Source organism: Sapajus apella, unplaced genomic scaffold, assembly GCF_009761245.1.
Source record: "Sapajus apella isolate SASKATOON/1434 unplaced genomic scaffold, GSC_monkey_1.0 scaffold2, whole genome shotgun sequence".
Taxonomy (NCBI): domain Eukaryota; kingdom Metazoa; phylum Chordata; class Mammalia; order Primates; family Cebidae; genus Sapajus; species Sapajus apella.
The window spans coordinates 78,611,082-78,623,142 of NW_022436942.1; the positions used below are offsets into that span (position 1 = coordinate 78,611,082).

A 12,061-nucleotide genomic window follows, 5' to 3' on the forward strand; every position below is an offset into this window, starting at 1 on the left:
CGCCCGCGGAGGCGGCGGCGCCGGGACCCCCCTCCCGCGGGGCTCCCGGGTCCCCGGGGCCGAGCCAGACCCTGGATCCTGGTGCGGGCCGGGACCAGGGCGCGGCCGCACCCCCCACCCACCCAGGCGCGGGGGCCTGGCAGCGGGAACGCCCTCCCGGAATGAAGCGCTTCCCGGTGCCTCCAAGGTAGCTCGGTTCCGGATCGGGAACACCCCCGGTCTTCCCTCTCAGGTCCCTGTTGTCCAGAATTGAAGAGAACCCCAATCTCCTTGGGTAGGGCGGGAGACGGCCCCAGTACCCCCCAGCCCTCACACGCTCCATTTCCCCAGTCGGAGCGAGAAGCTGCCCTCAGAGCCCCCAGTTTCCTCCCAACCTAATTTAGAGTCCCCCCGACCCAGGGCTCTAATTTAGAGCCCTCGCTCCGTTCCCTGTATCCCATATCCAGTTTGGGGGACCCTCTCAGTGGCTCGCGTCCCGAGTGGGGAACCTCCATCAGCACCACCCCAGTAGAAACCGTATCCGCTTCCCCAATCCGTCCTCAGCCCTTGCTGGCCAAAGTGAGAGTCCCCTTTAGCTCCCCCAAATCCCTTCGGTCCACAGTAGTGGACCCTGTGGTCTATTGAGAAAATCCCTCGCCCCAAGCTTGGGTTCCCAGTTTGCCGCCACCCCTAACCCCTGGTGTGAGGAGTCTCCCCTGGTTCTCTCCCTCCCTGGCTGGTTTTTGTGAGCTCCATTTAGACTTCTGTCCGGATTCGGGAAACCCAGTTCCAGACGCTCACCACCCCCACTACACCGAGGCTGGAGGACAAGGCAGTGCCTCTTAGAGCCTCCCGTTTCCCGTTTAGGAGCCCGACGCCTCATCTGTGCACCGTCCCCTCCGCATGACCCCCTTCTTTTGCAGAGGTCTAAGCTCCACCCCATCCGATTGGAAGAGCATAAACTACCTTCTCACTGCGTTTGGAATGACTTCGCTCGGTCCTCTTATTTTGAGGCTACTCCCCAAGAATGCAGACACCTTCCTCCCTACCCCCATCTTCTGGGTCTCTGGGATCCCCCAGTGCTTGCACCCAAGGTTCCTGGGAGTCACCTCACGTACCCCTAAAATTCCCTCCCTCCAGCCTGGGAACAACCCTGAGAAAGTCTATTCTGGATCTCCAGGGGAGATGCGGGGCCACGCTCCTTTCCTCCACCTCTCCATATCCAAGCCTTAGGACCCCCCACTTTCCTGGCTGAAACCAGCCAAGAAAGGGTCGAAGCAGGAAGCTAAGGCGGCCAACACCCCCACTCCCCATCCCTGCTGGGGGTCTCGGTGCCACACAAGCACCTCCCTCCCAACTCGCCTCCTACTCCTTCCCCCATCCCTACCTTAATCCATCCGGTGTAATCCAGTGACAGCCCTTGGTGACAAGCCCTTTGCTGTTCACCTTCACATACATCCTGAATTCAACACCTTTTATTCATGTGTGCAGCAGCTCTGGGCATCATAACTCTGACCCCTGGAAGGGTGCCCATTCCCCTCTTGTTAGCCTTCCTTCCCTCCCCTTACCCCAGCCACCACGCAGAGAAGAACAGGAGAGACTTACAGTAATGGTTTCCTTGGGGACCTTCTGGGAACGCTCAGCAGGTATATCCTGTCACTCTGTGAGCATAACACTAGGAACAAACTTGCTTTTTCCTGTTTGTGTCCCTACTCTGCCCCACAGCTTCCCAGCATCTCCTGGACTGGGGATTGGGGGGCACCCCACACAAGGGATTTTTTACCATTCCAACACAAAAGCGTTCCAGTGTGTGTCATAGGAAAGACAGAAGAGGGTGAAGAGGTGGCCTCTGCAGTATTAGGAAGCTGACTGTTCTTAGGTTTGAACTTAAAAAAGGTTAATGGAGAGGTGCAGGGAGTAGGGATCTCCCAGTGTTCCTGGGCATCGATTTGTGTGCTGGTGCTGCTGGACAGATGAACCTGAAGGATAGGAAATGGATCCTTTCCTGCGGTGACCACCTACCCACGAGAACACGCCTCTCGCAAAGGATCTCCAACCCTCTCCAGAAGAGGGTAAGAGGAAACACAAGAAGAAACTCCTGATGCAGAGCCCTAATTCCTACATGGATATGAAATGCCCAAGATGCTATAAAATCACCAGGGTCTTTAGCCATGAACGAATGGTAGTTTTGTGTGTTGGCTGCTCCACTGTCCTCTGCCAGCCTGCGGGAGGAAAAGCAAGGCTTACAGATGACTGTTCCTTCAGGAGGAAGCAGCACTAAAAGTACTCTGAATCAACATGAGTGGGAAACCATCTCAATAAACACATTTTGGATTAAAAAAAAAAAAAAAAGAGGGGGGAATGGGTAAGGGCATCTGTTCAGAGCCAGGCAAGGCTGTGTAAGAAGTAGCTTGAGATAGGATCCATGTATTAGCATCTTCATTCAGGATCTCGAGGAGGAAGCGTTTGTTTCTTTTAGTCAGTAGCTTGTGTGTATCACAGTAACATAGGTTAGACTTAGAGAAGTCCTCTTTCACTGCAGGTTTATCTCGGTAGCGCAGCTTCAGTCCACTTTGTTCACAGTAGGGGAAACAAGTCCTTCTAGAGGTAGCCCTCACAGGCCAATGCAGTTGTAAATGCATGATCCTCATAGTAAATTAAGGATCTCAGTGGTATTAAGGAAAAATTATCTTTAGAGCAACTGGCCCAGACTTCAGAATTAAGAGATTAGAGGATGTGGTTCCAGCTCATTTTCTCTGGTACTACACACACAGAACATCACTCCGAGAATAAAAGAAGAATTTGCTTTATAGTTTAAAAAAAATCCTCTTGAGAAAGACAGTGGGCAGATGATATTATGCAACTTGGCACACGTGTATACCGAATGTCTTCTACGTACTAGACACTGTCCTGGGTGCTGTAGTCCCAGCAGCTGCCTTTGTAAAGCTTGCATTCTAGAGATGGGAGTCATGTAAGTACATGAATGAATGAATGAATGAATGAACAATAGATAAATAAATGGTGTGTTCAGTTAGATGTTGTAAGTGTCACAGAGGAGGAAGGGAATAGGGAGGGTGGGCGCCATGGGGTAGAAGGTGAGATGTAATTTTATTTATTTATTTATTTATTTATTTATTTATTTTTATTTTTGAGACACAGTCTTGCTCTATCGCTCAGGCTGGAGTGTAGTGATGTGATTTTGGCTCACTGCAACCTCTGCCTCCTGGATTCAAGTGATTTTCCTGTCTCAGCCTCCCCAGCAGCTGAGATTACAGGCGCCCACCACCACGCCTGACTAATTTTTTGTATTTTTAGTAGAGATGGGGTTTCGCTGTGTTCAGGCTGGTCTCGAACTCCTGACCTCAGGTGATCTGCCCACCTCAGCCCCCAAAAGTGCCAGGATCACAGGCATGAGCATCACAGACCGAGATGAGATTTTAAATCAACAACATTTTCAAGGGAAGGGTGATGATTTAGCAAAGGCTTTGAGATGAAACTACTCTATAATACAGAAAACTCTCATTTAAGCAGAATGTCTGTCTCTCTTAAGTGCAGTGATAATCGACATTCATATTTTGACTTTCACTACCCTAAAACTGTGGGCCAAGTAGACTCAGTGGGATGGGAGCTCAGAAAATGGTAGTTCTTGAACAAACACCTCTATCAGATGAGAAGGCTGAGAGCTGAGGGTTTTCCTTGACCACTCTTGGAGAAACATAGCTTTAAAATATATTGAAGAGCCTTTGAGAATGACAATAAGAATGAAAGTAAAGATTAAATTACAGTCCATGTGGTTTTAGTATGCAGAGTATTTCAGTGCTGTCACTCTTTGAAAATGCAGTATCAGCCAGGCATGGTGGCTCACGCCTGTAATCCCAGAACTTTGGGAGGCTGAAGCGGGCAGATCATGAGGTCAGGAGTTCGAGAGATGAGCCTGGTGAACATGGTGAAACCCTATCTCTACTAAAAAATACAAAAATTAGCCGGGTGTGGTGGCACACAGCTGTAATCCCAGCTACTTGGGAAGTTGAGGCAGGAGAGTTGCTTGAACCCGAGAGGTGGAGGTTGCAGTGAGCCGAGATCTTGCCACTGAATTCCAGCCTGGGTGTCAGATTGAGACTCCATCTCAGAAAAAAACAAAGAGAGAGAGAAGAAAAAAAGAAAATGTAGCATCCAAGCAAAGCTCTGAATTATCCAGAACATTCCATTTCTTGTCCATGCAAGAAAAATTTACTGTAAGCCAATTAAGAGCCATTTTTCAAACTCCTCCACTTAAAAAATACATATATATACATTTTACTTTTTCTTTCTTCTTTTCTATTTTTGAGACAGGGTTTCACTCTGTTGCCCAGGCTGGAACATCATGGCACGATCAGGGTTCACTGTAGCTTCAACCTCCTGGGCTCAACCAATCTTCCCAACACAACCTCCCAAGTAGCTAGGACTACACATACACGCCACCACGCCCAGCTAATTACTGTTTTGTTTTGTTTTGCAGAACAGGGTCTCACTATGTTGCCCAGGCTGGCCTCCAGGTCCTGGACTCAAGCAATCCTCTGCCACCACGACCTCCTAAAGTGCTGGGATTACAAATGTAAACCACTGTGCCCAGCCTAAAAAGTAGACCGCATTTTTATTGACAAGAAGGTACAGAGATTTCCCTCGTGCCCTCTGCCCCCACGTGTGTATAATCTTTCCCACTGTCAACATCTGCCACCAGAGTGGTACATTTGTTACAACTGGTGAACCTATACTGACACATGATTGTCACCCAGAGTCCATAGTTTAGAGTTCACTCTTGGTTTTGTACATTCTGTGTGTTTGGACATGTATCTCCTCTTGTATACATGTATAAGGACATATATCTCCCATTATACTGTCAGACAAAGTGGTTTCACTGTCCTCAGCATTCTCCGTGCTCCACCTATTCGTTCTTCCCTCCCCCAACCCCTGACAACCACTGATCTTTTACGCTCCATAGTTTTCTCTTTTCAAGAATGTCATATAGTTTGAATCACAAAGTACGTAGCCTTTTAGACTGGCTTCTTTCACTTAGTAATACACATTCAAGATTCCTCCATGTTGCCGGGCAGTGGCTCACACCTGTAATCCCAGCACTTTGGGAGGCCGAGGCAGGCAGATTACGAGGTCATGTGTTCAAGACCAACCTGGCCAACATAGTGAAACCCGTCTCTACTAAAAGTACAAAAAATTAGCTGTGCATGGTGGTAGGTGCCTGTAATCCCAGCTACTTGGGAGCCTGAGGCAGGAGAATCGCTTGAACCAGGACCTGGGAGGCGGAGGTTGCAGTGAGGCGAGATTGGGCCACTGCAGTCCATGTCGAAAGAAAGAGAAAGAGAGGCAGGGAGGCAAGGAGGGAGGGAGGGAGAGAAGAAGGAAAGGAAGAAGAAAAGGAAGAAAGATTCCTCCATGTTGGCTTTTGTGTGTGGGGGGGGTTTCATTTCTTTTTGTTTGTTTCTTGTGTGTTTTTGTTTGTTTGTTTGAGACCAGGCTTCCCTCTGTTGCCCAGGCTAGAGTGCAGTGGCATGATGAGGCTCACTGCAGCCTCAACTTCCCAGGCTCAAGCGATCCTCCCACCTCAGGCTCCTGGACAGCTGGGACTACAGAACAGTTGGGACTGCAGCGGCACGCCACTGCCCCGGCTAATTTTTGTATTTTTTGTAGAGATAGGGTGGTACCATGTTGCCCAGGCTGATCTGGAACTCCTAGCTTCAAGTGATCCATGTGCCTCAGCCTCTCAAAGTGCTGGGATTACAGGCGTGAGCCACCTGGCCTGGCCCTCACCATGTCTTTTCATAGCTTGATAACTCGTCTCTTTTTAGAGCTGAATAATAGTCTGTACTCTAGACGTACCACAGTTTATGCATCCATTCACCTCCTGAAAGACATCTTGCTTGCTTTCAAGTTTTGGCAATTACGAATAAAGCTGCTATAAACATCCAAGTGCAGGTTTTTGAGTGAATGCAGGTTTTTAATCCCTCACTTTTTTGTCCTAATTTTTGTCTCTTTTTTTTCTTCCTTCTCTTAAATTTCTGGACTCAACCAGAAGGCTATCAGCTGGGGTAATGAGAGCACTTGACTGAGAATCTAAAGATCCATACAATGGTCTTGGGACTACCACTGTTTCTGGTTGAGTGGTTCTAGGGATACACCACTTAGCCTTCTGAGCTTCCATTTACTTTCGGAGTTGCTGCAAGACTTACGTGAGAGCATGTATTTGAAAGCACCTTAGCCGGGCGCGGTGGCTCAAGCCTGTAATCCCAGCACTTTGGGAGGCTGAGGCGGGTGGATCACGAGGTCAAGAGATCGAGACCATCCTGGTCGACATGGTGAAACCCCGTCTCTACTAAAAATACAAAACATTAGCTGGGCATGGTGGCGTGTGCCTGTAATCCCAGCTACTCAGGAGGCTGAGGCAGGAGAATTGCCTGAACCCAGAAGGCGGAGGTTGCGGTGAGCCGAGATCGCGCCATTGCACTCCAGCCTGGGTAACAAGAGCGAAACTCTTTCTCAAAAAAAAAAAAAAAAAAAAAGAGAAAGCACCTTAGACACTCTAAAGCACTATGGGAAAGTAAAGGTAGAGCTGTCCATCAAAGCGCTATGGGAGTGCCAGGTGTGCTGACTCATGCCCGTAATCCCAGCACTTTGTGAGGCTGAGGCAGGTGGATCAGTTGAGGTCAGGAGTTTGAGACCAGCCTAGCCAACATGGCAAAACCCCTTCTCCACCAAAAATACAAAAATTGACCAGGCGTGGTGGCACATGCCTGTAATCCCATCTACTGGGGAGGCTGAGGTGGGAGAATTGTTTGAACCTGGGAGGCGGAGGCTGCAGATCCTGCCACTGCACTCCAGCCTGGATAGCAGAGTGAGACTCTGTCTCAAAACAAACAAAAAGCAGCACTATGGGAAGGTAAGGATAGAGCTGTCCATCAACTCCATACAGTGGACTATTATTCGGCCATAAAAAGGAATGTGGTACTGGTACATTTTACAACACACATGAACCTTGAAGACATTTTGCTAAGTGAAAGGAGCCAGAAACAAAAGGCCACATATTTCATGATTCCATTTACATGAGATGTCCACAATAGGCAAATCCACAGAAAGAGGAAGTAAACATGTGGCTGCCTAGAGCCTGGAGGGTGAGGGAAGACACAGGGAAAGGGGGAGTGACTGCCAATGGGTCCAGGTTTCTTTCGGGAGTGATAAAAATGTTCTAAAATTGGTTATAGTGATGGTTACACAATTCTGCGAATATATTTTAAAATGTTGAATTATATACTTTAAGTGGGTAAATTGGATGGCATGTGAATTATATCTCTATAAAGCTGTTACCAAAAAAAAGCAAACCATTTACCTAGTTTGAACCTTTCCCTGATCTCAGTGCCTATCCATGGAAATGAATTGTCTCTTTTCTCCCATAACATTTTGCTTTTACTTTTATTTTATTTTTTTCTTTTTTAATATCACAATCCTAAATATATATGCACCTAATACTTTTATTATTATTATTTAGAAGTTATTAAGCATTCCCACATACTAGACACGGTGCTACGGGCTTTTCAGGGATTCTCCCACTGCATTCTCCCAGCAATTCTACAAGGTAGGAACTTCTGTGTTTTTATTTTACTAACCAAGAAAACAAGTCTTAGAGAAGTTAAGGAATTTGTCCAAAGTCACATAGAGATCCTCCTCTATTTACAATGATGCTACATGCCAATAAAACCATCATAAGTCAAAAATACTTTCAGGCCTGGCTCAGTGGCTCACACCTGTAATCCCAGCACTTTGGGAGTCTGAGGTGGGAGGATCGCTTGAGTCTAGGAGTTGGAGACCAGCCTGGGCAACATGGTAAAATCCCAAAAAAAAAAAAAAAAAAAAAAAGCCAGGTGTGTGGCATGCCCTGTAGTGTAGTCCCAGCTACTCTGGAGGCTGAGGCATGAGGTGAGCCTAAGAGATTGAAGTTTCAATGAGCCATGATTGTGCCACTGTATTCCAGTCTGGGCAACAGAGTGAAATCCTGTCTCAAAATGTATTTTATGCATATATATGTGTGTACATATGCATACATATATGTGTGTACAGATATATGTACATATATTTTATGCATATATATGTGCACATATATATGTACACACATGTGTGTGTGCATATATATGCATAAATATATGTACATATATATGTAAACACATATATATGCATAAAATACATTTAGTACCCTGAAAAACCTACCATAAAGTCAAAATATCATAAGTTGCACCCCTGTAAATCAGAGATCATCTGTACTAAATGATAAACTAATAGCTACGATGTATTGAGCAATTATTGTGTCCCAGGCACTTTGCATTGGAAAACTCAGTCCTTGCCACAGCTGTTTGAGGTAGATCCCTATTTTACAGATCAGGAAACAGAAGCATTGAGAGGTCAACTTGCTAATAAAGATCAGATGGGTGATAAGTGGGGGAGCTGAGATTTGAACTCAAATCTGATATCACAGTTCCCATCAGGAACTTCATCATGAACATCATGAAAATCTTTTAATATTATCCACCTATTTAATGGGCATGCAATGCACCTATTATTACAGATGGTTCTGGAATGTCTGTTTTGCTGGAATGGGAGCTCTCTAAGGGGAAGTCCCTTAAAGCTCTTTGCATTCTCCTCCACTACCCCTTATCCTCAGGACCATACCTTACAGTGAGTACTCAATAGTTGGCTTTTGTTTCTTTCTTTCTTTCTTTTTGAGGGTCTCAAAACAGAGTGAGACATGCTCAAGCCCAACTAATTTTTTTACTTTATTTTATTTTATTTTTAATTTTCTGAGACAGAGTCTCACTTTGTCACCCAGGCTGGAGTGTGGTGGCACAATCTCGGCTCACTGTACCCTCCACCTCTCATGTTCAAGGTATTCTTCTGCCTCAGCCTCCTGAGTAGCTGGGACTATGGGCGCTCACCACCATGCCTGGCTAATTTTTTGTAGTTTCAGTAGAGTCAGGGTTTCACCGTGTTAGCCAGGATGGTCTCAATCTCCTGACCTCATGATCTGCCCGCCTCGGCCTCCCAAAGTGCTGGGATTAGAGGCATAAGCCACCTAGCCTGGCCAATTTTTGTATTTTTTGTAGAGACAGGGTTTCGCTATGTTGCCCAGGCTGGTCTCGAATTCCTGAGCTCAAGCAATGTTCCCGCCTCAGCCTCCCCAAGTGCTGGAAATACAGGCATGAGCCACCACGCCGGGCCTCACTAGTTGTACATGCCTGGAAGCCATCACGGTGCTAGGGCTAGAGGATGAGACAGTGAATGAGACAGTGATTCCTACTTTCACAGACCTGGCAATCTGGAGACACTCACAAGAGTTTTACATACATTTTTTTTTTGCCCAGGCTGGTCTTGGCCTCCTGGGTTCAAGCGATATTCCCGCCTCAGCCTCCCAAAGTGCTGGGATTACAGGCGTGCCCCACCTTGTCCGGCTGATATACATCTTTTTAACCAGGTCTTTTGAATCACTGCAATAATTCAATGTAGGAGGTTCTATTAATGTGCTTGCCTTACAGATGATGAAACTGAGACTCAAACAACTGAAGTGACATGCCCAAGGTCATGCAGCTGGCCAGTCTGAAAGCCCAGCTCTACCTGCCCCAAACATGCTACACTGTCTCCGTTCCCCACCCCCCAACCTTCCCCTGCTGTCCTGGCAGGGAGGGAATTAAATAGACTATTCCGCTTGCCCAGCTGAAACACCCACAGTCTGTCCAGACCTGCTGACTCTCCCACTTTCTCACTTTCTCACTGTCGCTTCCAGTGACAGCCAGGTCTGGTTTGATGTGCCGGTGAAAGGGGGATGCTTCAGAGTTTTATGGTTTTAGCATCTGAAGTCACCTCTCTGCTGTAATTAGCTCTGTGATTTAATCTGCTCAGCTAATCATTCTACAATTCAGGAGTCAAAGACAAACATGTTAACAGCACGCGTCCTTTACGTTTTTTTTTTTTTTAATGTTTATTTTGGGAAACTGAAACTGCGGACCTGGAGAAGCGAAAGGGCAGGTCTGTCAGTGCTGACTGTGGGGAAGGGGTGCCAGGCCGCGGGCAGGGGCTGCTCTTACACTTAGGCCAGACCTAAAGATGAGAGGCTGGCTAGAGGGGAAGTTCACATCTCTGAGCCCTGTCTGGAGAACAGAGCGCACTCCCTAGAGACCAGGTTTTCAGGGACCAGGGAAATCATTTTTGGAGTTTGTGAACGGAGTAGAAAAAGTATCAGGTAGGCAGGAACCTGGGGCTCCACCTCTGACCCTGAAGCAGGCTCTTCCCCTCTCTGAGCGCTAGTTTATTCATGTGCAAAATGGAAAGTGGCCATATTATTCCTGAGATGGAAAATTGGTTTCAGTTTTTCTACTCGCCCTCCCAAAGTATCTTCAAAATGACTGGTAGTGGCTGGGGCTGGGCAAGGATAGAAATCGGTGATTGATTAGTGATGTCTGCCTTGTGCAGGTAGTCATGGAATGGTGGAAGGTGGGCTATAGAGTTGCCTTCTCTGAACTAGATTATCACTACCTCTTTTCCAGTTTGGGTCTTCTAGAGACTTTAGAACAAGAAGGGCAAGAACTAAGAGCTATGCAGCATCACCAGGAGTCAGGCAACCAAGGGAAGAACCACATGATTCTATATGAGGAAGAAAAGTATTTACATCAAACCATAAGCCATTTGCATCACATCATTAACATGGTGGGGAGGCAGGGGGCACTTATTGTGTGCTAGTATGAGTATGAATTTTTTCTGTGAGTATGGATTTATCTTAACAACCAGAAAACTGTAAAAATAATTTAAATGAGTCTATTTAAAGACTGTTTAAGAACACTGATAGCAGCATTATTCATAATAGCCAGAAATTGGAAGTAATCCAAATGTCCATCAACAGGAGAATGGAAAAACTATGATACATTCATACACTGGAATACTATGTAAAAATGAAAAGGGCCAGGCGCAGTGGCTCTCGCCTGTAATCCCAACACTTTGGGAGTGGATCACTTGAGGCCAGGAGTTCAGGACCAGCCTGGCCTACATGGTGAAATCCCATCTCTACTAAAAATGCAAAAATTAGCTGGATGTGGTGGTACAGCCCTGTAATCTCGGCTACTTGAAATGCTGAGAAAGGAGAATCACTTGAACCTGGGAGGTGGAGGTTGTAGTGTGCCAAGATCACACCACTGCACTACAGCCTGGGTGACAGGGATTCCATTTAAAAAAAAAAAAAAAAGACCAAGCGTGGTGGCTCACATCTGTAATCCCAGCACTTTGGGAGGCTAAGGAGGTCAGATTGCTTGAGGCCAGGAGTTTGAGACCAACCTGGCCAACATGGTGAAACTCCGTCTCTACTAAAAGTTCAAAAATTAGCTGGGCATGGTGGCATGAGCCTGTAGTCCCAGCTACTTGGGAGGCTGAGGCAGGAGAACCGCTTGAACCTGGGAAGCAGAGATTGGAGTGAGCCAAAATCTGGCCTGGGCAACAGAGTAAAACTCTATCTCAAAAAAAAAAAAGGAAAAAGGAATAAATGACAGATACACAAAACAATACAAGTGAATTTCTTTCTTTTTTTTTTTTTTTGAAACAAAGTCTGGCCTGGACAACAGAGTAAAACTCTATCTCAAAAAAAGAAAGAAAGAAAGAAAAAGGAGTGACAGGTATATAAAACAATACAAATGAATTTTTTTTTTTTTCGGAGATGGGGTTTCACCATGTTGGCCAGGATGGTCTCGATCTCCTGACCTTGTGATTTGCCCACTTTGGCCTCCCAAAGTGCTGGGATAACAGGTGTGAGCTACCATGCCCGGCCAAATGAATTTCTTTCTTTTTTTTTTTTTTTGAAACAAAGTCTTGCTCTGTCACCCAAGTTGGAGTGCCTCCCAAGTTTTATATATACATTTTTATATATAGCTGCAACCCAGATTAAGATACAGATCTGTGTTGTCCATAAAAGTGACCACTTGGCCGGGCACAGCAAATCACGAGGTTAGGAATTGTAGACAAGCCTGGCCAACATGGTGAAACCCTGTCTCTACTAAAAATA

General features: G+C 46.4%; 1 long non-coding RNA gene across 1 annotated transcript; it reads left to right on the forward strand.

The window, feature by feature from the left end:
- Positions 1-6,252: 6,252 nt before the first annotated feature.
- LOC116525650 lies at positions 6,253-12,061 on the forward strand. Its single transcript, XR_004257765.1, has 2 exons — positions 6,253-6,297; positions 12,004-12,061. It is a non-coding gene; the product is annotated as an uncharacterized LOC116525650 (long non-coding RNA).